Raw genomic sequence first — 25,364 nt, 5'->3', positions numbered from 1 at the left:
TAAACAAACGCACGCTTTATTGAAAAATAAATTGCCAAAACGTTCCCTTAATATTTGCAGGGTTAAAAAATACAAAGGAACAAACCCGAAAATTATTCGTCTGCCCACCATTTCTGGTGTCTCCTGTGGATTCTGTGAATACTAGCTAGGGCTTTTCCTTGATTAATTGGCGCCTGAAACTCTTGTGCCCTTGCTCTTGATTCCGATAGTGTGCGAGGAAGTGTCAACAACAAAAATAGTTAATCACGCTAACCATGCCGCCGCGTTCCTGTAAATCACTGGAAGAAAGGCTGGGTGCGGCTGGGAGCATTCTCATTCAGCCTCCCACCCCGCCGCGGAACTCTTGACTCGTCTGGATGTAAGTTCTCCACAACCTCAACAATTTTATATGTGTGTATGTATATATACAGAACAGAGGGGAGGGAGAGAAGGTAGAATTTCAGATCGACCGGAATTGGGTACATAGGGAGACTCGATGTTCCTATTCGAGGATTTAGGGATGTTTTGCACTTGAATTTTTGATCTGGAATCAAAATACGGCGCTTAGGTTTTGAAGATCATAAGAATGTTGAAAATTTGATTGAAAAACAATTCATCGTTTTGCGTATGAAATTTAGAATTAGGTTAAAAAGCCCAAGGTAAATGTTACGAGAAAACGAGAAAGAAAACAAATAAAGAACACAGAAGTTTTACGTGGTTCGGTGACGGTATGTCAACCTACGTCCACGGGCAGGAACCGAAGAGATTTTATTATACTGATTCAGAGATCCGACTAAGAACCATAATTGTCTATTTATAAGCACCCCAAAACACCCTAAAAACCGTAAGCCTATTTGTTATCAATTAGGATAAGCCTAAAAGGAACCCTGCCAATTGAAACAGCCCTTTCGCTTTGGTTTAGGGTCAGGTAGACTGCTAAATCCAAGTCACGTTTCAACAATCTCCACCTTGACTTGGAGTTTCTCCAACCGCCAAAGATTCGTCAGTATCTCTCAGTCGTCTCCTTCCTGCCAGATGCCCCGAGAGGGCTTTACCTCTTACGAATATTCACCAAGTTCAAGCAGTGCTCAAACTTTTCCGTCGGTAGCGCCTTTGTCAACATATCAGTTGGATTGTGCTCTGTAGCTATTTTCTAAATAGAAAACTTGTCTTCCTCCAGAACATCACGGATAAAATTCAACCTTACATCAATATGTTTGGTTCTCTCATGATATACTGGATTTTTAGCCAAACTCAAAGCACTTTGACTATCACAGAATAACACCGGTTTCTCCACCTTCAGACCCAAACTCTGCACCATGTAACCAGATACCCTCCTTAATACCTTCAGTTATTGACATGTATTCCGCCTCAGTCGTCGACAATGCAACCGTAAGTTGTAAAGTAGATTTCCAACTGACTGCACATCCAAACAAAGTGAAGATAAAACAAGTTAGTGATCTTCGTTTCACCAAGTCACCCCCGTAATCAAAGTCTGCATAGCCAACAAGACCATCACCATGGCCTTTATTATCATATACCAGACAAATATCAGACGCTCATTTCAAATATCGCAAGATCCACTTTACAGCTCTCCAGTGAGCTTTACCCGGATTAGCCATAAACCTGCTCACCACACTAACCGCATAAGCGAGATCCGGTCTCGTACATACCATCGCATACATAAGACTTCCAACTGCACTTGAATATGGAACCGTCTTCACGTAATTAACCTCTTCATCTGTAGCCGGTATAGTGCTTCGATCAAGTTTAAAGTGTGCCGCCAAATGAGTACTTACCGGTTTGGACTGATCAACAGAGAATGTCTGCAAAACTTTCTCAATATACTTTTCTTGAGAAACCTATAACCGTCTTGCTTCTCTATCACGCCAGATCTCCATACCAAGTATTTTCTTTGCCGCACCCAAATCCTTCATCTCAAACTCACCATTTAGTAGAGCCTTTAAGTCATTAATTACAGCCATGTTCTTAGCTGCAATTAACATATCATCCACATACAACAGCAGATACACAAAGGAATCAGTAGAAACTTTCTTCGAGTAAACACAGTTATCAAACTGATTACGAGCATAACCATTAGACACCATGAATGAGTCAAATCTCTTGTACCATTGCCTCGGAGACTGCTTCAAGCCATACAAAGATTTCTTTAACAAGCATACCTGGTCCCCTTTAGAACTGTAGAACCCCTCCGGTTGAGACATGTAAATCTGTTCTTCTAGATTACCATGAAGGAATGTTGTTCTTACATCAAGCTGCTCCAGCTCCAGATCAAAAGCACCCACCATTGCCAAAAGAACCCGAATGGTTTTGTGTTTCACCACAGGATAAAAGACTTCATGGTAATCGATTCCTTCCTTCTGTGAAAACCCTTTTGCCACCAGTCTCGCCTTGAACCTAGTAGGTTCAACACCAGGAATTCCCTCCTTTCTTTTAAAGACCCACTTGCATCTCACTGGCTTCACCCCTTTTGGTAGTGCAACAAGATCCCAAGTCTTGTTCTTTTCAAGAGACTGCATCTCTTCATTCATTGCCATAATCCAGGTTTCTGCATCTTTACTCGCCACAGCTTCTTTATATGTCTTTGGCTCATCAAAGCCAAGATCATCACCAACCGCTAGTGCATAAGCCACAGAATTCATGTCACATGTATTGACACATCCTGCAAACCTAGCTGGTTTCTGAATATTTCTCTTTCCTTTTCTTGCTGCTATGGAATCTTCAACCCTAGTACCAGCGTCATCAGCTTCCCCCTCAACCGGTTTCCCTTGAGGTTTTGACTGATCTGGTTGATCGGATTGATCAATAGTATTATCCTGCTGCTCTTCCTCTAACACAACTCTGTCAGGAGTCTCAAACTCCACCCTCTGGTTAGCACCACAATCTTTTGTACCTGCAATACTTTCACAACCTCTACTCTGATCAAGCATAGCAGATTCATCAAAGGTTACATCTCTGCTAATAAGAAATTTACTAGGATTTTTACCTTCTGTACACCACAGTCGATAACCTTTTACTCCTGTTGCATACCCTAGAAATATGCATTTTACCGCCCTCGGCTCCAGCTTACCATCATTCACATGAGCATATGCAGGGCATCCAAATATTCTTAGATTAGAGTAATCAGAGGGTTTACCGGACCATACCTATTGAGGAGTCTTTAAGTCAATTGCAGTTGATGGAGATCTATTAACCAGATAGCTAGCAGTGTTTACTGCTTCAGCCCAGAATTGCTTAGATAAGCCAGCAAATATGCGCATACACCTAGCACGCGCCATGAGGGTTTGATTCATTCGCTCTGCAACTCCATTTTGCTGTGGTGTGTGTCGTACAGTGCGGTGCCTCACTATACCTTCTTTCTTGCAGAAATCATCAAATGGAGCGTTGCAGAACTCCAACCCATTATCAGTTCTTAGAGTCTTGACCTGTTTACCCGTCCGTTTTTCAACCATGGTCTTCCACTCCTTGAACTTCCTAAACACCTCATCTTTAGTCTTTAGAAAGTACAACCAGACTTTTCTTGAATAATCATCTATGGAAGTAACAAAGTAAGAACACCCGCCCTGCGATTTCACCGGAGAGGGACCCCATAGATCTGAATGAACATACTCCAGAATTTCTTTTGAGGTGTGATGACCGGTACTAAACCTCACCCTGCGTTGCTTCCCTTTGACACAAGTCTCACAGAATTGAATTTTACCTATCACATCCCCACCAAATAAACCCTGCTTGCTCAACACAGACAACCCTAGCTCACTCATGTGACCTAATCGCCGGTGCCACAAATTTGTCCTGTCATCATGTTTATCCAAGGACTGGGATACCGCCGCCGTTCCCATCACTGAACTGCCCTGTAGAAAATAAATTCCATGCTGCAGTTTTCCCTTCATCATTACCAGAGCACCTTTCAGGATTTTCACCCACTCATCTTCACCATGATATTTTAAACCATTTTTGACTAAGGTACCAAGAGAAATCAAATTCTTTTTGAGTTCAGGAACATACCAACAGTCAAATTATTTTATGGGGTATTACATCCTCCACCCCTTAGGAAATTTCGTCCTCGAAATCGATCTGCTAATTAAGACTAGACCTGATAAGCTTTATCTAATCAAATAGCATAACCAATGCACACAAACACACAAAATAAAAATAAAATGCTGCAGGCCATGAATGCACCTAGACCCGACTAAATCCATGATCTAATTGATATTAGAAATTCCGAAATCCTTCAAATTTTATTAACCAAGAAGCATGAGCCTTTAACCTAGGCTCTGATACTAACTGTAACACCACGGCTGGCAAGATACGCAAAGCCGAGCATGTCGGGATTGTAGACTGGCCCCACTGGTCAACACAAGTCCTTCCAGCGCGTTTCTGCCCTCACTCACGCACACCCTGAAAGACTTCCCAAGGGGTTACCCATCCTCAAATTACTCATGAGCAAGCACGCTAAACTCTAGAGTTCTTTCAGTAGGGCTTCCGAAAAGGAATGTGCACATTGTTGACATGAATAGTCTATTCAATCCATTTAACTTATATTCAACCTCGGATGGCTTAGCACCGGCTCATCTATGGGAGTTAGCCTAGCACCGGCCAAACTCCGGGGTTTTTGCAGCCGTAACATCTGGCGCATCCACTCCCGACAAGGTAAAGGCTTTTGTTCAATTTTGTTTTGTTGTTATTTTGAAAATACTAAAAAGGAAACATTGAATGAAAAGTATGCCATAGATGTTGGTTGCTATGTTTTAAATGAATTTTCGGAAATTTAGTTGAAAACACAAGTAGAGCTTAAGATTTTCCGAGCAAATCATTTGTACGGTGAACCTTAACAATAATGTCCGGTCGTAGGTCGTTGAAGACACGATGGTGAAGTTGTTTGACATAAAACAAGAGGAGGCATTGCAATTGGCGTAGATTGATTGATCGATCGACAGGGTCAACTTTATCATATGATCTGCCGAACGGCAAAGGGGCAACCTTTTTGGCTCTACGAAGACCTCTGTGTGTTGGTCGAGAATGCTATCCAACTCTTTTGAAGATGTGCTAGACAATTTTCCCGGCTTACCCTCAAGTAATATTGCCCAAAATTCAACCGCAGTAGTCTTGATCAAGGCGCGCAGGCTAACCAAATTCGTCCGTCCCATGCAAACTTCATAGTTAGGGCCTCTCAATTGGTGCAGACCTCACCCAATGTGGCGAGTCATGCGACTTCAAGAATGATATCAATGCCCCCTAGGGCAAACACGTAGCAATCGACTCTAATATTGCAGCCTGGTAGTAAAATTGAGAGCTGCCTACAAACACCTTCAAATTCCTGTCAGTGGCACCATCACCCAACTGTACACCGAATCTAATTGTCTGATCTGGACGGAACCGTAGTAGGGAAACTAGCGAAGAATATATGAAATTGTGGCTTGCGCCGCTGTCAATCAGAATTGTGACGGTGCATCCCTCAACTGCCCCGCATAGGCGCATGGTCCGGGGACTAAAAATTCCAGCCATAGAGTAAACCGGAAAGTCAGCCTCCACCTCGTTCATATTTTGTTGGCTCTCCAGGGCATCCTCCGATTCAATCACCTCATAGTTCTCATATTGTTGGAGGTCCAATTCTTCTCCTTCAGCTACCATTATTCGCATTTGCTTCAGGGGCAGTCATGGCCAAGAGTGAATGGTTTCCGACAACGAATGTAGAGGCCTTTAGCTCGAAGGTCTGCCAACTCCTTAGGTGGCAAACAAGTGAATTTTGGCCGAGCTACTAGCTGCCCGGGCAACCCAGTATCACTTCCGGACGAATGTTTCACCTCTTTGGAAGAACCATTATGCATCACCTTCATGCCCCCACGGGACCCGCTTTCTACAGACAGCCGTAGGGAGGGCCCCATGCATGGCGTAGAGGTGTTGAAGGACTGATTCCCGGGGCCGCCGCTTGAGATAGACAAATTGTCCTCGATATCCCTAGCCAACTCCATTGCCGTTTCCAGGTCATTCGGGCGCAATAGTCGCAATGAGCCACGTATAGTTTTCTTCAGTCAATTCATAAAGTAGCCGAGGTAATAATCGTCAGTGAGGCCTGGTATTTGACTCGCCAATCAAACAAACAATGTAATATACTCCTCCACTGTTCCAATTTGTCTAACCCCTGATAATCTCTCAAATCGATATCCTTTGAATCGCATATCAAAACGCGCCACCACAGCTTGCAGAAATACCTCCCATGATAGTCCAGGCTTCCGTATTCTCAGCCACGTCAGCCAATATAGGGCTGGGTCTTCTTTGACCACCATTACCGATGGGTGCGATTTAATTCAAACTGTTGTTCAACAGTTGATTTCTTCATTAATTTCCTCCTCCATATTGTAAGCCTCTTCATACAATCTAAAGCTAACATATGAATATCTTCCGCACATAGAGTTTCACCAGTAGTTCCGGTAATCCATGCTCATGGAAAGTTGCATGGTGAAGGTATCAAAGTGTGTTTCCCGAAAGAAAATCACTATAAAAATGATATATTAAGATTAATGTAAAAAAAAGAACACCTAGCATTGACAGAATAGAACCCTAGCAGTCTATAAATATGGTGCAGCACATGGGTGAAAACAAACAGCACGGTATGACAAGTATGTATCATCTTGTTTCAACGTAAGTTGAGGTTCAATAATATAATTTCTAAGTTTCCACTCTATATTGCCACATAAAAACCTGTTGTATAAGAAAAGGTTAGACTCATACAAGTTTTCATAACATCAAACAAGACTAATAATATTTGTTTTTTTTATTAATTCTAACCTTATCTTGACAGCCTTTTGCCAATATTTTTTGTCGGACATAAAATACTGAATACCCTTCAATTGCAAAGTAGCAATAAAAAAATAAGGGTCAAATGCCTTAACAAAGTGTTTTTGACAAAAAAAAAAAAAGAAATGTATTGAACAATATGAATTGAGATTACGAAAATTATGCTCTCTGATAATAGTATTGGTTTTTAGGTTCCACACCCATATTCCATAATTTTCCCTTTTATTTGTAAAAACATTAGTATAAATTGGATGACATGTAACCTACATAAGCCCACGAATACAAGCATGACTTTAAGGTTCTAACCACATAAAGAAATCCTTGCTTGGCAAAATAATTACAATTTTGAGAACATGTAACGAGTTATCTTGGCATGATTTCAATAGTTAAATTAACAGTTTAGACATTAAATGTTAAAAGATCGTATATAGCTTATAATAGTTAGTTGAACTTAGTTAATAAACAACTTACTCTCCAATTTGTGCCGTAAACATTCTCTTCGAGTGACTTTAAGAATTTTTTGGTTTGAAAATCAGTTAACATCATATCGAAACTTTTACTGTAAATATTAATAACATCAGAGATTTTTACAAAATAGTTTTAGCAAGCTTATATTAAGTTATATACACAATCACACAAAAAAAATAAAAAACTAACTAATTAAGAACAAGAATCTTCTCATCAGAACTGACGGTTATTGGTGATGATGCCCTTTTAGCACTTATTAAATGTCGTGTAAGGCAAAACTTGCCTCCTAGAGACATTATCTCTACCCTGATATAAATGTGCATGCAAATTTTAACATCTACAATAATTAATAAATTATTCATAAAAATTTAATTATATTATGAGTTCATGTTGTTCTCTCTCTAAGGCTGTACTAAGGCATAGAAGCCTACAAATGTTGCTCTCCTCGGTGTTCATTGTTGTACAATGCAGAGAAACTTGTTACTGCGGACTCAACTTATAGGAAAATTGGGGATGAGGAAATTAATGAAGAAACTAACAATTGAACGGAGAATTTTCTATTTGATTGAAATTGGAAAAACTGAAGAATTTACGTCGTTCTACAAGTTGAGTCCGCAACAACATGTTTCTCTGCATTGAAATCAGTCCAGCTAGATCTCTATTCTTAGCAGTAAGTTAGTTCTACGAAAAACGATTTATTCTCTATACATTTTATAGTTTTTCCAAATTCAATCACATAGAAAATTCTCCACTCTATGTTGGTTTCTTCATTAATTTCTTTATCCCAACATTTTTGCAAGTTAAATCCGTGGCAACAATTTTATTTGCATTGTACAACAATGAACACCGAGAAGAGCAATATTTGTACGTTTCTATACCTCAAAAAAGTACGGCCTCAGAGACGGAACAACATGAACTCATAGTATAATGAAATTTTTATGAATGATTTATTAATTATTATAGATGTTAAAATTTGCATGCATGTTTATATCAGGGTAGAGGCAGTGTCTCTTGGAGACAAGTATTGCCCTACACGCACTCTACTAAGTGCAAAAAGTGTACGAACGACAATAACCCTCAGTTGTAACGTGAAGATTCTTACTTCTATGAATTAGTTTTTGTTATCTCTGTGCTTGTGTATAACTCAATATAAACTTGCCAAACTGTATTGAAAAAAAATCTCAAATGTTATTAATATTTATAGTGAAAGTTTTGATATGATGTTAACTGATTTTCAAACCAGAAGATTCTTAAGTTCGCTCGAACGGATTGTTTACGGCATAATTGGAAGATAAATTGTCTATTGACTAAGTTCAACCAACTATTATAAACTATGTGCGATCTTTTAGCATTTTATGTCTAAAATGTTAATCTAACTATTGGGATAATGTCAAGATAACTTGTTACAGATTCTAAAAAATTTAAGGTCATGCTTGTATTCGGGGGCTTCTATAGGCTAAATTTCATTCAATTTATATTGATGTTTTTGCAAGTGGAAGAGGAAATAAAGTATGAGTGTGGAATCTAAAAACCAATGCTATTATCAAATAGCATAATTTTCGTAATCTCAAATTTTATATTATTTAATACATTTCTTTTCTTTTTTTTCAAAAACACTTGGTTAAGCATTTTTTCTTTCTACTTTGCAGCAACTGAAGTGTATTCAGTATCTTTTTACTCCCGACAGGAAATCTCGGCAAAAAGCTGCCAAGATAAAGTTAGGATTTCAGGAAAAAAAAAAAAACATTATTAGTCTTGTTTGATGTTATGAAAGTTTGTATGAGTCAACCTTTTTGTATGCAATAGGTTTTTATGTGGCAATACAAAGCGGGAGCAAGAAATGATATTATTGGACCTCAAATTATCTTGAAACAAAATGATACATCCTTGCTATACCGTGTTGTTTGTTTTTACTCATGTGTTGCACCATATTTTTTTTACTTTTGAGGTTCTATTTTGTCACCATTAGTTTTAGTATATATCACTTTTATAAGGCAAAATAGCATAAAATTCCCCTATGATTATTCGGTTTTTCTAAAACTTTCCATGGTTCCAAAATTTCAAAAACCCTACTTGTGGTTTATGTCGTGAATTCAATGTCACCGGAAATTTTCGAAAAAACCGCCGCCACCGCCGGCATTGTCCCAAACACAAACCTGTTGTTTTAATTTAAGAAACTCAAATTTGATCCCAAGCACAAAAGCATGCTGAATAATGAGTAAAATATCCAGTCATTCGCAACTTGGAACAAAATTTCACCGAATAATTCACTCGCTACAAGATCTAAACAGACTACAATCAATATTGAAGTACATCTCTGCCTGCAAATAAAATAAAGGATGATGAAAAGATAAAAATTTTAAAAAAAAGAAAAAGGTATTTTTCACTAGAGTAGAGGTGGCAACAAGGATGCCTCCAGATACGGCGGCGATGTGAGGCGAGTGAGGAACGGACGGAGACGGCTAGTAGGCCATGTACCTCCCAGATGACATCATTCCCAACAGGCGATGGATGGTTACGACTGCCGTGAAAATTTGGTGAAATGGAAGGAACAAATAGGGCATTTGGTGATGGAGCTAATGGACAACACCACCTCCCACTTCTGTCTAAGCAGCTGGCCCTCGCTGCCCTCTGGGCCGAGTCGCAATTTTGTTACAAAAAAATCAATTTTGGAGAAAAATAGTAAAAAAATATGGACACTCACCAATTGATAAAATGGAGAAGAGGGTTGAAGAAAATAAAATCGGTGATGGGAAGAGGATGAAGACGTCGCGCAACAGGGGGAAGAAAATAACCTGTAAGAGGAAGAAGTACTGCATGAAGAAGTGAAGAAGAAAGAGTTTTTCGGGTGCAGAAAAAGAAAAGGAGAAGAATTTGGGGAAGGGATGTAGAGAGAGAAAGAGAAGCACACGTGAAGAAGTGAAGAAAGGGTTCTTTTGTTGCAGAAGGAAAAAAAAAATTGGGGAAGAGATGCTGAGATGTAGACAGAGAAAGAGAAACAATAGAATAAATAGGGGTATAACGGTTCATTGTGTTAAAATATAACATATGTAAGTAAAATTTAGAGGGGAGGGCGAATGTGCAACATTTTAAAAACTACAATTAGATTTTATGGAATTTTCAAACTACAAAGGGTTTTCAGCAAATTCTAAAAACTACAGGGAGTTTTATGCTATTTTGTCTTTTTATAATTATTGTCTTTCAAGAAGCTACTTTTTTCAAGATTTCAATTGGCAATTGTACCACAAGCATTGATTATCGAAACTACGGTAGATGTCATGAATTAGCTTCAGATTATATGATGAGGTTTACAATACGGAGTTATGATATAAACAATCTATACACACCTCTTTGGCCCTGCTTAATAATTTCCAATGTTATGTTTCGTAGGTATGTAAAGTTATTTGCTATTTGTTCTTATGGGAATTGGTTTCATTAATGGATATTAACATAATTATGTGAATTGACTTACGTTTCCCAAAAAATTCTAGACAGTCTTAATTATGGTTATTAAGACATTATTTTGCTAGGAAAACATGCGCTTTTGGTGTCTCAACTTTACGAACTACACGTATCATATTTTCTTGCATGCTACAAATTTACCCTGATGCTTGGTTTCCTTGTTATAGTTTTGGTTCTATTTACAAGTCGTGTGATATCAACACTTGAGTGCTTGAGTTCATACATGTTAGTTATGTTAACTAAATTGGTTAACTTTACCTATGACCACTTCTCAGTCGTTTGATAGGGATAACAATTGAATGCATGACCATTAGTTCTTTATTAGTTGTAAAAGCCAAAATTTAATTTAGTGACTTAGTGTCTCGTTATATCTATATTTTGGGAAGTTATAAAGGAGATTCACAACGGAAAATTAACTAATTTTGGGAATAAATGACACTATTTATTGGTATATGTATTTTTCGAAAATTATTAGTTAGCTTGGTGATAGGTCCATTGTAATGAATATGTAGGAATGTAAGATAATTATGGTGTTTTTATATTTCTAATATATTGATATGAATGTTGTAGTACTTATCATTTTATAATTTATTTTCATTTTAATTTGGCAACTCTTCAATTCTCGCTTACCTCGAAACATTTGTTGCTAGCTTATGGCGAGGGCGATGATACGCTTTGTCAGAAACATTTGGATGAAAGTTAGACATACAAATATGAAGGTGAGAGTTATGTACAAAAACACATTTTCTATTTTTCATACTTTGACAAGCTGTTTTTTTTACTCATAATTTACTAAAACTTGTACATTTTGACAACTCCAATTCATCATGTCATTATTATTATTATTATTATTATTATTATTATTATTATTGTAGTGTAAGATAAAATTGTGATATTTTGTTGAATTCCACTTTTAAAATTTATTGGCACAAAGGATTTTAGGATACACGATAAAAAATATACTATTGAATCATGAATAAACATTGATTAAGAATAATTACCATTTTTCTTAATATAGGTGGTCTTGACTTCAGCCCTTGCTACCCAACTGATCGGATCGCCTCCATCGAATGTGGGCAACGGTGTCATAGCCACACCTCTGTGGCCGGGAGCATAGACTGGCAGTACCACAGCCTCGCAATGGGCCTGCGGGCTCGCCAGTGGCACAGTCTGTGGCACATTATGCCCTCCTGATGCTGCCCGGGATGTTCCGGCAGATACAGAACTCTCTTGCATCACCTTGTGGAGCATTGATGATAAAGCGGCCAGAGAAGCCACAATCTCTGCTAACTGCACACTGTTTTCCTCCAGTCGCGCATTAGTTTCATCCAACTATCTCTCAACTCTTCTTGGTCGGTTTCTATCCTATCAATTCGCTCTGCAATCTCGTCATTCCGGCGGGAACGGGATCCAACATGTAAGACCAATTGATAGAACCAAGAATAATCAAATGAGAAAACCTCGCTCGCCAATTAACCATAACTTAAAATATTCACTTATTCAGTATGGCTTGATCGATTGTTGGTCCATTTTATTTAAATGGATTGACTGGTTCCATCATTTTGTAAGCTTGCAACAACTCAAATCCGAAGCACAGAAGCAGGCTGTAAATTTAGCATGTCCAACCCAAAATTATGAGGCTAGCTTGGATAAGAATATAAAGAATTCGATTAGCAGAGAGATACCTCTTGATACTTGCTCATAATGTACCTGAAGGAGAATATGTTTCTGTAGCAAATAACCGAATAAGCAAGCTGACATGGTGGTGCCTTGACTGATAAGGATTCATCCTGTATTAATGATGTTTGGTGCAAGTAATTAAGTGACAAAATCACTCAATCAGACAGAAAAATCAGGAGATACTAGAGATAAGATAGAGGGAAAAAGCAAGCTTGGGAGAGGCCTTCACTAGAATCTTTAGCAAGAAAAAATGGCAAATATGTATTTCAATTTCCACCAAGAATAGTTATTCATATATTTGAAGTTATTCTACCAGATTATTTTAGGACTGTAATTTTATATTTGTTGCATATCTCATTGGACATTGTGATGAATTCAAAAGATCCTAAGTCTTTGGCAAGAGTACACCTCAGAACATTATTTCAGTTTCTAATTTATTCTGTGTGTATCTTAGTTGTCATACCAGGTTATTGCAAATTTCCATTTATCTAATTTATTTTTGTTGCTTATGACATAGGAAACTATGACAAGTTTAAATGTAGCAAGGGGTTCAGAGACCCGGGAAGAAATCAGAAGAGCAAACACCAAGAGAAAGCAAGTTCCAGAGACAATGAGGTACATACTTTTAACTTATTTTTTGGCATATAATTCATTTGGCAATGTAGATTTCATTCACCAGCATCTTTAGAATTCATTCTCTAATAAGAAATCAATATCTCATTTCAATTCTCATGTTTAGTGAGAATCAAATTGGTATAGAAATTCAAGAATGCAAATTTGGCAATTTTTTTTTTTAAACATTTTGAGCAATTTATTCCTTTTACTATTTCTCTCTCCCTTACTTGGTTCATTCTATTGCATACTCGGTTGCCTTCTTTGCAACATCTAATAGATACACTGTTTGGAATTGTTGTCTTTCTCTGTATCACTGAATTAATTCTGAACAATCATATTACGCAACATAAATTTATTTGGGATATTCATTTTATTATATGCTAAGGGAGATAGCTATGACAATGCCCGTAGGATTGGCTTCTAGCTTTTGTTTTTTAATATTTTTGTTTTAAATACTCTACATAAACTTGTTTGGATTGGTTTATGCTTTTAAGCAGAAGTAAAAGTAGGAAATCCTTGTATTTATTTATTATTATTGGGTGTTTTCACTTTTTTTTTTTTTTTTTTTTTTTTATGTATGTGTAATTATATTAGGTATAGAAAATCGTGTTAATAATATTAAAAAATAATATTTTATGTTTAATGTTAACTCGTGAGAAAATAAAGTATATAATATATATTGTATTTTTTGGTAATATTTATAGAAAACTGTGTCAATGAAAAAATGATGGGTGAACACAACCATTATTTTAATTTTTTGAGAAGATGCATGGGTTACTTGTATAAAAAGTATATACAAAAGGAAAAATATTCTTATATTGTACTTAATTTTAATTTGTAATATATTAGTATATATAATAATTGTGTTCACTCTTTACTCTACATAATTCTCCAAAATATTATCCAAACAAACAATATATATGCACATAACAATAAAAATCAATAAAAACACATAAAAATCAACAAAAGCACACAAAATAATGAAATCATTCTCAAGATAACATAGATGTCCGAACGCCAAGATTCGCAAGAAAACTTCCTGTCATACCAATTTCGACAACCCAAGAAAAAACATGTGTTACAAACAATATATATGCACATAACAATAAAAATCAATAAAAACACAAAAATCAACAAAAACACACAAAATAATGAAATCATTCTCAAGATGACATGGATGTCCGAACGCCAAGATTCGCAACTCCAAAACTTCCTGTCAGACTGGTTTCTAGAACCCGAGAAAAAGCATGTTTTACAAATTACAAGGGTTGATGATGAAGATTGAAAGTTGGGGAGCGATTAAAACCCATGTTCCAATAGCCAAAGACTTGTCGAGGGATGCCGACGTTGAAGTTTCAAATGTGTTGATCGGACAACTAAGGAATAAGTGCTATAATCCTAGGAATATGCTAAAGTAGAGGTTTTGTTTGGTTATTACATCACCTACCTAGGATTGCACATGCACAAGTAAGGGACCATCTCACATGCCTCTCAGATGCATGGGGGACCATTAGGTTAGTTCTCCCATAGTGGGAGATTATTCATATAATCTATACCATATAGGAAAACCTATCCCCTATCCCTTTGTCCCACTCTTATAAATAGGTGTCTGTGGGTGCTGCTTTGTAAGACACCAAACAAAATATATTTTATGAATATTTGATCATTTTTTTTTATGGAAGTCATGCTTAATAGCAATACTTCTCCTTTAGTGTAATATTTCATATAATGCAATTTCATTGCATGCTCCATAGGGTTTAGTTTCAAAATTCGGGTTTGACTATAAAACTTATGGGCTTTGGGGAAGGTAAAGGAGCTCTCCAACGTTTCGACCAAGGTGGTATCTTAATAGAGAATGGTTTGGTGCTAGAAGGGTATTGGGTCATGCTTGCGATAGTGTATTGACTTAGGTTTGATTCTCTTCTGATTATTTTTTTCCTTGCTTTATTAGTTACGTTTAGTTAGTTTGTCTTTTTTTCTTAATTAGTTCTACTTAGATAGTTTGTTCTTTTTTCTTAGCTTTATTAGTTAGTTCCGCTTAGTAGTTTATTTCGTGTCTTGTTTTATTGATCAGTTCGGTCCATGACACAAGATTCCTCATACCTAACAAGAAAACACTTAAAGTTATAATCACTAGCCTTCTAGGACTTTAAAGGCTACAACCAAGAAATAGCAAACACACACTCTTAGTTGTTAATTTTAAATAGTTAATGATATTATTCGAATCATACAAATAGACAAAGAACTAAATGTAAAACATTTAAGATATAAATATGTAATATATTTTTTAAAACTAATGTCCTTTATGATCATTTACGCCAATAATATAAATACCTTTTATGCTTTTACTTCTATTTTTTATTTCTACTTTTGCTTATTCGTAAGTTTTGTTTCCAGTTTTTAGAAGTCAAACCTCACTGCTCTAGGCAACTAATTAATTTGCCCTTGTAATATAGGTTTTGGAAAGACAATGGTCGAGACCTAAGCTTCTCAATGGCACTGGAGAAGCTGAGCAAGCTATAGTTGAGGTAAGTCAGCCGGAGCCTATCTCACACACAATCTGGTTGGTGTAGTACCCTCTGAACCAACTTCGCAGAGATATCAGGCTACTGAGGAGCCACAGAAACCCAAAATTATGTCTGAAGCAACAGATGTGGCTACTGAGGATCCATCTGGTATTTTGATGATGCAGGATAGGGATTTTTGAAACCACTGTTGTGCAATCTACTCTGGCCTCTGTTACTTTAGAAATTGTCCAAACATCCACTTCTATGGAAACCACTGTTGTGCAATCTACTCTGGCCTCTGTTACTTTAGAAATTGTCCAAACATCCACTTCTATGGAAACCACTCTTGCCACTACTGTTGCGACCACTGCTTCGGATGTGGAAGAAGAATTGGCTGCAGTAGGAAAAATTGAAAGAGAAGGCCAGAATTCGTAAGGAGAGGCTGCATAAGTTGACTGAACTACTTAAACAATGGTGTGCAGCAAGGAGGATTCAGAAGCATGCTCGATGGATGATTCAGTTCAGAATGATGTGGACGGAAGTCATGAGTACCTTAGTGGATAGGCCTACAACCTACTGGGAATTACGAAGAGGACTCAGGCATCGCAATCTTGATAGGCCCTTTATTCCTCAAATCCAAGTGGAGCATTTTGTATGTGATTTAAATGTATGTTCTACTGGCACAAAGCAGAAGCCTGAAGTTGCACAATCTATACTATTTAAAGTGGTGAAGTCAGAGGAAGTTGCGGTGCAAGAGGAACCTTCTGAGACATTTGAGGAATCGGAACCCCAACCTTCAGTACCAATTGATTTAACTTCAGGTTCTGCAATCTTGCAACAACTTGATCAACTGGAGGCTCAAGCTGCTGCTCTGCAAAATGGGCTGGCTGACTTTTTTTTTTTTTTTAATGGGCTGGCTGACTTGCGAGGTGATCATGCAGGAATTAGTCACCTGGGAGCAGGAATGGACGATTTACGAGCACAATTGAGCACCATCATGGATGTGGTATCCCGAATAAACGGACATATATACAGGTATATTACTTTGAATTGAATTTGGCATGTGTTTATGTGTCTTATCTGATTTAATCGACTGAATGACTAAGTTGTTTTAGTTCTGTCAAACATGGGAATATGGATTTATGAATACTTGATGAATGCTGATAATTGTGTTGTGTCATGTGCTTTGGAAGATAAGAAGTTCAATTGATTAGATTTGGCCTAATGCTTGACAGACTTTGAAGTTGACTATATTCAATAATTGAAATTTTGTATTAGTTAACACATTGCTAAATGAAAATGACTTCATTTGAGGACTCAAATTTGATTCTATTTTTTCACATTTGTATTATGCAAGTTTATTTTTGTTGTAGTGGCTTTTGAGAGAGTAGTAGGACTTGTCTTCTTAAAAATGGGATCAACAAATGTCGAATGTAAGGATGTTATATGTTGCTTGAAAGCATATTATGGCGAATGAATCAGTAGGCACACCAACACAATGACAACTTGTAAAGTATACCTGTGAAAAAGTTGTGCAATTCATCTCTTTGTGAGATAAAGAAGAGTTTGATGAAATTCTTCTACAGTTTATCGAAAAGATATCATCACATATGTTCTAATACTTATTAAATTGTAATAAATGATGGGAAAAAAAATTTAAGTTAATATCATTTATGTAAAAACAACCATTTTTGCATCGTCTAACTAGATTAAGTTTATAATCACATATCTCTTAATACTTGTCCTTTAATTATTCAACCGTTTCATCCCTTTTGTAGTCTATATAGAAAAACAACTTTCATAAGTCAAGCTAGATTCCTCCCATGTTATATTAAGTTCACGCAGCCTTGAATGATAAGTTAAGCTAGAGTTTATTGAATTACTTCATGTCAGTAGCTGACTTTGAGTGACTTTGCAATTTGCGAACATTGAATTTTGGCCTTCTTGTTCGTATTCTAAAATGCGGATGATTGGTCAAATTTTCGGTTGAAAGATATTATAGATAACAAAACATATCATATTATAACACAGATAAATACATATTATTCCTAGATGTTTTAATACAATTAGACACAAAATCAATTTAGTCATGACAGGACTTTGTGAAAATAGTTAAAAATTAGAAAAATATGTTCAAATTCCAAATTATTGGTTAACAAATAAAGCACGTGTTGTCCAAATTATTGGTGAACAAATAAAGCACGTGTTGTTAGTTTTTTGTTCACTTTTTAACACGTTATTGTTACGACAATAATAGTAATACTGTTATATATGTATAATTTGTTTCATAACTACCTTTTGTGATTACAAGACATGTTTAACATACTATATTAATTCTCACTAACATGCCACAAAAATATAGATTTCATACTTGCTAGTAATGAGAGAATAATATAAAATATAAACTGATGGGTGTATATCTATTTATATATATATATAAGAAACTCAAAATGAATTAGTTGGAAGACAATCCAATGAGACTAGAAACATGAAAAAAACTAATAAATAATTAAAATTCTTTTTAAGTACTCTAAATATGATGCTTGAAGAGCTTGTCTAAATTGGTTAAAAAAACACTGAAAACAGAAATAGAAATTAAGAGTAAAAATAGTTTAATTTTATTTTTGTATGAATTTAATAAAAATATAAAATTAGGAAAAAATTGTTATGATGTAATAAAGTTTAAAATATATTATTATTATTATTATTATTTGTGCAGTAAGGAGGATTCAGAAGCATGCTCGACTGATGATTCAATTCAGAATGAAGTGGATGGAAGTTGTGAGTACCTTAGTGGATAGGCCTACAAGCTACCAGGAATTACGAAGAGGACTCAGGCATCGCAATCCTGATAGGCCATTTATTTGTGAAATCCAAGTGCAGCATTTTGTATGTGATCAAAATGTATGTTCTACTGGCCCAAGGCAGAAGCCTGAAGTTGCACAATCCATTCTATAAAAAGCAGTGAAATCGGAGGAAGTGGCAGTGCAAGAGGAACCTTCTCAGACATTTGAGGAATCGGATCCCCAACCTTCCAGTACCAATTGATTAACTTCAGGTTCTGCAATCTTGCAACGACTTGATCAACTGGAGGCTCAAGCTGCTACTCTACAAAATGGGCTGGCTGACTTGCGAGGTGAAGTTCATACAGGAATTAGTCACCTGGGAGCAGGAATGAACGATTTACGAGCACAATTGAGCACCATCATGGATGTGGTATCCCAAATAAACGGACATTTTGCAAATTAATTTGCAGGTATATTACTTTGAATTTAATTTGGCATGTGCTGATGTGTCTTAACTGATTTAATTGATTGAATGGCCAAGTTGTTTTAATTCCGTTAAGCATGGGAATCTGGAATCTATGCATACTTGATGAATGCTGATAATTGTTTTCTGTCAAGTGCTTTGGAAGATTAGCTTTGGCCTTATTGCTTTACTGACTTTGAAGTTGACTATATACAATAACTGAAATTTTGCGCTAGTTCAACACATTGTGATATTGAAATGAATTCATTTGAGGACTCAAATTTGATTCTATTTTCTCACAATTGTATTATGCAAGTATTTTTTATTATTATTATTATTTTTTTTTTTGAAGTGGCTTTTGAGAGAGAAGTAATGTGACTTGTCTTCTTAAAGATGAGATCAACAAATGTCAAATGTAAGGAAGTTGTATGTTGCTTGAAAGAATATTATGGCGAAATGAATCAGTAGGTGTTGCACCAACACAATGACAACTAGTAAAGTATACCTGTGAAAATTTTGTGCAATTCACTTTGTGAAACAAAGAAGAGTATGATGCGATTGTTCTGTAGTTTTTCGAAAAGATATTATCACATATGTTTTAGTACGTATTAAGTTGTAATAAATTTTGTGTTGGTGCAAAATTTGAGATGAATGATGGAGGAAAAAATATTAAGTTAATATCATTTATGGAAAAACAACCATTTTTGCATCGTCTAACTAGATTAAGTTTATTATCAGATATCTCTTAGTACTCGTCCTATAATTATTCAACCGTTTCATACATTTTGTAGTCTATCTTGCAAAACAACTTTAATAAGTCAAGCTAGATCCCTCCCATATTAGATTAAGTTGATGCTGCCTTGAATGACAAGTCAAAGTAGAGTTTACTGAATAACTTTATGTCAATAGCTGACTTTGAGTAACTTTCTGATGTGCGAACACTAAATTCTGGCCTTTTTGGTCGTATTTTAAAATGCGGATGATTGGTCTATTTTGCGGTTGAAAAATATTAAAGTTATCAAAACATATCAAATTATTACACTAAGATAAATACATATTATTCGTAGACGTTTTAATACAATTAGACACAAAATCAGTTTAGAGTCATGACAAGACTTCGTGAAAATAGTTAATAGTTAGGAAAATCTGTTCAAATTCTAAATTATTAGTGAACAAATAAAGCGCATGGTGTTAGTTTTTTGTTCACTATGTTGTTGATTTTTTATTCACTTTTTAACACACGTTACTATTACGACAATAATAGTAATATAATTATATATGTTTAATTTGTTTCATAATGCTCCTTTGTGATTACAAGGTATGTTTAACATACTATATAAATTCTCACTGTAAAAATATCATTATAATTCATAATAATGATAATCTGCAATGTCTGAATTATTTTTGTGCAGCAAGGAGGATTCAGAAGCATGCTTGACGGATGATTCAATTCAGAATGAAGTGGATGGAAGTCGTGAGCACCTTGGTGGATAAGCCTATAACCTACTGGGAATTACGAAGAGGACTCAAGCATCGCAGTCCTGATAGGCCGTTTATTCCTGAAATCCAAGTGGAGCATTTTGTATGTGACAAATGGATGCCCTACTGGCCCAACGCAGAAGCCTGAAGTTCCAGAATCCATTCTATATAAAGCAGTGAAATCGGAGGAAGTGGCAGTGCAAGAGGAACCTTCTCAGACATTTGAGGAATCGGATCCCCAGCCTTCCTGTACCAATTGATTTAACTTCAGGTTCTCCGATCTTGCAACGACTTGATCAACTGGAGGCTCAAGCTGCTACTCTGCAAAATGGGCTGGCTGACTTGCGAGGTGAAGTTCATACTGGAATCAGTCACTTGGGAGCAGGAATGGATGATTTGCGAGCACAAGTGAGCACCATCATGGATGTGGTATCCCAAATAGGGGGACATTTTTCAAATTAATTTGCAGGTATATAACTTTTAATTGAATTTGGCATGTGTTGATGTGTCTTAACTGATTTAATTGTTTCGACGACTAAGTTATTTTAGTTCAATCAAGCATGGGAATATGGGAATACTTGATGAATGCCATAATTGTGTTGTGTCAAGTGCTTTGGAAGATAAGAAGTTCAATGGATTAGCTTTGGCCTTATTGCTTAACTGACTTTGAAGTATACTATATTAACGAAATTAAAATGATTTCATTTGAGGACTCAAATTTGATTCTGTCTTTTCACAATGTATTATGCAAGTTAATTTTTGTTGAAGTGGCTTTTGAGAGAGAGTAATGTGACTTCTCTTCTTAAAGAAGGGATCAACAAATGTCGAATGTAAGGAAGTTGTATGGTGCTTGAAAGTATACTACGGCGAGTGAATAAGTAGGCGTTGCACCAACACAATGACAACTAGTAAAGTATGCCGGTGAAAAAGTTGTGCAATTCATCTCTTTGTGTGACAAAGAAGAGTATGATGCAATTCTTTTATAGTTTGTCGATATGATATAGCTTGAGAGTATGTTTTAGCACCAACACAAGACTTCGCAAAAATAGTCAAAATTCATGAAAACATGTTCAAGTTCTAAATTATTAGTGAACAAATACTACGCATGGTGTTAGTTTTCTATTCACTATGGTGTTAGTTTTCCATTACAATAATAGGAACAAAATTCTATATGTTTAATTTGTTTCATAATGACCCTTTCACGTTACAAGACATTTTTAACATACTATATAAATTCTCACTATTACATTTCACAAAAATATACAAATCATACTTGTTAGTAATGATACAATAATAGAAAATATAAATGGATGTGTGTATATACAGGTCCGTTCTTGATTTTTTTAAGGCTCAGGGTAAGATTAAAATAGTTGGGCCTTAAATATATATTTTTATATCAATATAATAATAATAATAATAAATACTTTTAAATTTAATTATAAAATTAAACTTTTATATATTAAAGATCAAAAATCTAGATATAAAAATTAATGTTATATTTTTATATAAAATTTATTTTTAGTATAATATAAAATAAAAAATATTAGTTTTAATATATTCTAAAGAAAAAGTTTTTATGAATAGTAAAATTTTAAAAATCATCCAAACAAAAGCATTTACTTAATGTTCATAAAATATACAATTTTTTAAAATATTACTCAAAATAATAAAATTAGAATATGCAAAGTTAAATATATACATATAAAAATGAAAAGTACAAAATATGCTTACCTATCATATCTTCGTAATTTTATTTTAACTCACAGTAAAAATATAAAACTAGACAAGCCTATTAAATCATACAATTCAAATAAACACATAATTAATAAAATTAATTTAAAAATAAATTAATATTACAATACTTTATTTAAACCATAAATAAAAAATAAAGTTTAGATTACATGGACCCCTTTGAAGATGGGCCCAGGCAAGCTATGGCCAAGGTCGGGCCTATATATATTTACATATATAAAAGAAACTCAAGGTAAATTAGATATAAAATAATCCAATGAGGCTAGTAACATAAAATAATAATAATAATAATAATAATAAATAAATAAATAAAAATTCTTTTAAATTTTCTAAATATAATGCTTGAAAGAATTTTAACCATATAAATATATTTTTTTATATTCTCAAAAAAATCTCATACTAGTGGAGTTCATTTGAGACTTATAAGATGTGGAATTTTTTTTCAAAACTTCTAATGTGGGACTTAGGTTTACACTCCAACAATCCTCCCCTTAAACCAAAGACCAACTAATGGGATTTCTCTGCATACCTTGCACCGTCTATCACAAAGGGACCCGCTGTCTGACAACCACAACTATCAGGACCGACTTCACGAGGGCGAGCCCACCACCACAACCAATGTCCAATACCACCCAGACCACTTCACCATCGAACCGGATTCTAATATCACTGTTGAGTTGGCCCAGTTCCAACAAAAATCGAATCGGCAGAAACACAGGCATAAGACCGAATTGAACCCGAATCAAGAAAAATCAGAGGATTATTAAATACTGCTTAAACCGAAAAACTGAATATACCATCGGAACGAAAATTACAAGCCGAGCATGACGGTCCAAAAGTCTCCGACAACCGCCGCCGCACGTGCCCCCATGTGCCGACTAAGAGTCCGGTGAACTTTTTCGTCAAGCACGTGGCGGCTGCACGCTCCGCCATTCGGGATATTTTCTGACAGCTAGCTCGTCTTACGGCGATGCATCTAGTGCTGGTGGTAGTGACGGTCGGAAAGTGTCGAAGTGCGGATCCGAGACGAACAAAATGTTTTGGTTATTTTTCGATTGTACATGGAGAAATCAAGCAGAACTCTGATACTATGTTAGGATAATCGTCATATACTGAAAAAATATATACATAAGATTATGAGCTGAACTATATATATAAATATAAATATATATACAATATATCAACAGTTTGGTCTAGGGCTTGTATATATATACATAGATGTTGGGAGAGTAGATGAATGGTCTAAAGCTTCAAACAACTTCAATAAACAATAAGAGCGAGAAAATTGCTTACCTAGGCATAAGAATGCGCCCAATCCATCAACCAGTGAAAGCAAAGGAGCGAAAGGCAAGGAGAATAAAAGAAGGCGTGAGCGATTTATCGTGTCAGAAGTTTAAAGAGAGAAATTGGAGATGGAGATGTGAGTGATTTGTTAATAAATTGGGATGAAATTTCTGAGTGAGAAAAACTGGGGAAGAAGAAGGAAAGAAAATGTATTGACAAAATGAGTCATTGTACAATTTATCTTATATGTATTTTTTTTTTTCATCCGTCGATATCTAAATATAAAATTGGACACGTATGCCTTTTGAGACTTTTTTGAAAAGGCTCATGCTGCGGCTCAGGAGAGTGATGATATAAATAGAGAAGTTTTGAGTGGTTCTATATTATATATGATGTTATATATTACGAAGTTAATTAAATTATTTGGTTAAATATATTTTGAATGAGTAAATTTACCAAATATGAAAATGTGTCAAATAAAATGAGACATGTTGAAATAAAAAATAAGTCATTTATTTTGGGATAGAGGGATCATGTACGACTATTCAAAATCTTTCATTTTTTTTTAATAAACAAATATATTTATATACATTAAAAAAATTCTCAATTTATTTGTAAAATTAATTTATGTTAGTCATAATAAATATTTATTTTGTTTTTTTATATATTTGTATCATATAAAATTTTATTTTTTATAAAATAATATTTATATTGAATTTGTTCAACCAACATTTTTCACTGCCATGATTCTCTATAAAAATTATAAAAAATACAATATATATATATTTTATTTACTCATAGAAAGTAGCACAAAATATTATTTTTTATGTTATCGAAATATTTACATAGATAATATCAAAAACAAATTCATTCAAAAATAAGTAAAAAAAAGCTCATTATATATATTTTATTAAAATAATTAAAACACATAGTTTAATTTTTTTTGTTATTGGATTTATTCAAAGATAAGGAATGTTGTATCGAGCTTTTTTCGAGAAGGGTCGCGTGGGGTGCACGCTCGAGAAAGCCTATACGATATTGAACAAAGTGTGAAATAATACAATGAAAGTGAAGATTATGGTCATATTGTTTTAAAATTATTATTTTCAAATGAGGAATTAAATTAAAATTATTGATAACTTTAATGAATAAATTGAATCTTTTCATTTTGAAATTAAAGTTGTATATTTTCATGAAAAGATTGTGTCTTTTGGATTTAAAATTCAAGTTCAAATATTTTCAGAAAAAACACTTCCAAATTTATTAATTTATATATTATCTTCACATAATTTTCAAAGATGAGATAGAAGAGAGAATGAGACAGAGACGGAGTAACGCATAATACTCTCAGCTCTTTCCTTTCTCTAGGATTCTCGAAATTATATTATTGATACCCAAATAATCTCTCAACATTTTACTTGCTCGATTTTTCGTCTAAAATTCAAGTGTTGCTTTGTTTTATCCTCGTACGAATTTCGTGTAACCCAGGGCGTTAATAGGGTCGAAATATCGTATAAGGAAAGCGAATCTACGTGACTCAAAGTATATCCAAGATCGTATATACCCTGCGAAATTCGATTTCTTCGTATTTTCATTCAATCAGGATTATTTATCTAACAAATTTTGGGTAAATTATATAATACCCCGTTGTGTTTTTAGTAAAAATGCACAAAACACCATGTGTTTTATTTATTGCGTAAAACCACGTTGTGTTAATATAAAGTTTGCATGAAATATATTCTTTGTTCAAAACTGATATTTAGTTCTAAATAAATACCTATGCAAATTTACTCAGTTTTGGACCAGGGAAATGTTTCGTGCAAATTTTATATTAAATAATTTCACGCAATAAATAAAATACGAAATATTTTATACATTTTTATTAAAACACAACAAAGTATTATATAATTTACTCAAGAGGATATTATATAATTTATCTTTAAAATTTTTTAAATAATATATATTATATCATTAAAGTAAATATCAACTAAAAATTTATTCTAACTCAAAAATCCAAACTTTGTTCTTTTATATTTCAAATTCAAATCAATATTTATTCCACACAATTTA

General features: G+C 34.8%; 1 long non-coding RNA gene across 3 annotated transcripts; it reads left to right on the top strand.

Moving 5' to 3' along the window:
* The first annotated feature begins 48 nt into the window (after positions 1-48).
* Positions 49-20,968, top strand: LOC127255594 (uncharacterized). 3 transcript variants are annotated; one of them, XR_007839667.1, is made up of 8 exons: positions 49-358; positions 11,379-11,447; positions 11,747-12,145; positions 12,926-13,023; positions 15,480-16,351; positions 16,472-16,565; positions 18,250-18,786; positions 20,192-20,968. It is a non-coding gene; the product is annotated as an uncharacterized LOC127255594 (long non-coding RNA). The 3 variants fall into 3 exon arrangements; XR_007839666.1 differs by adding an exon at positions 4,562-4,650 and having other exon boundaries at positions 15,480-16,565; XR_007839665.1 differs by having other exon boundaries at positions 15,480-16,565.
* Positions 20,969-25,364: the final 4,396 nt, after the last annotated feature.

The sequence above is a fragment of the Andrographis paniculata genome, unplaced genomic scaffold, assembly GCF_009805555.1.
Source record: "Andrographis paniculata isolate CXL003 unplaced genomic scaffold, ASM980555v1 Contig54END, whole genome shotgun sequence".
Lineage (NCBI taxonomy): Eukaryota > Viridiplantae > Streptophyta > Magnoliopsida > Lamiales > Acanthaceae > Andrographis > Andrographis paniculata.
Note: the sequence above shows the minus strand (reverse complement) of the source record. Positions and strands in the feature narration are given on the sequence as shown.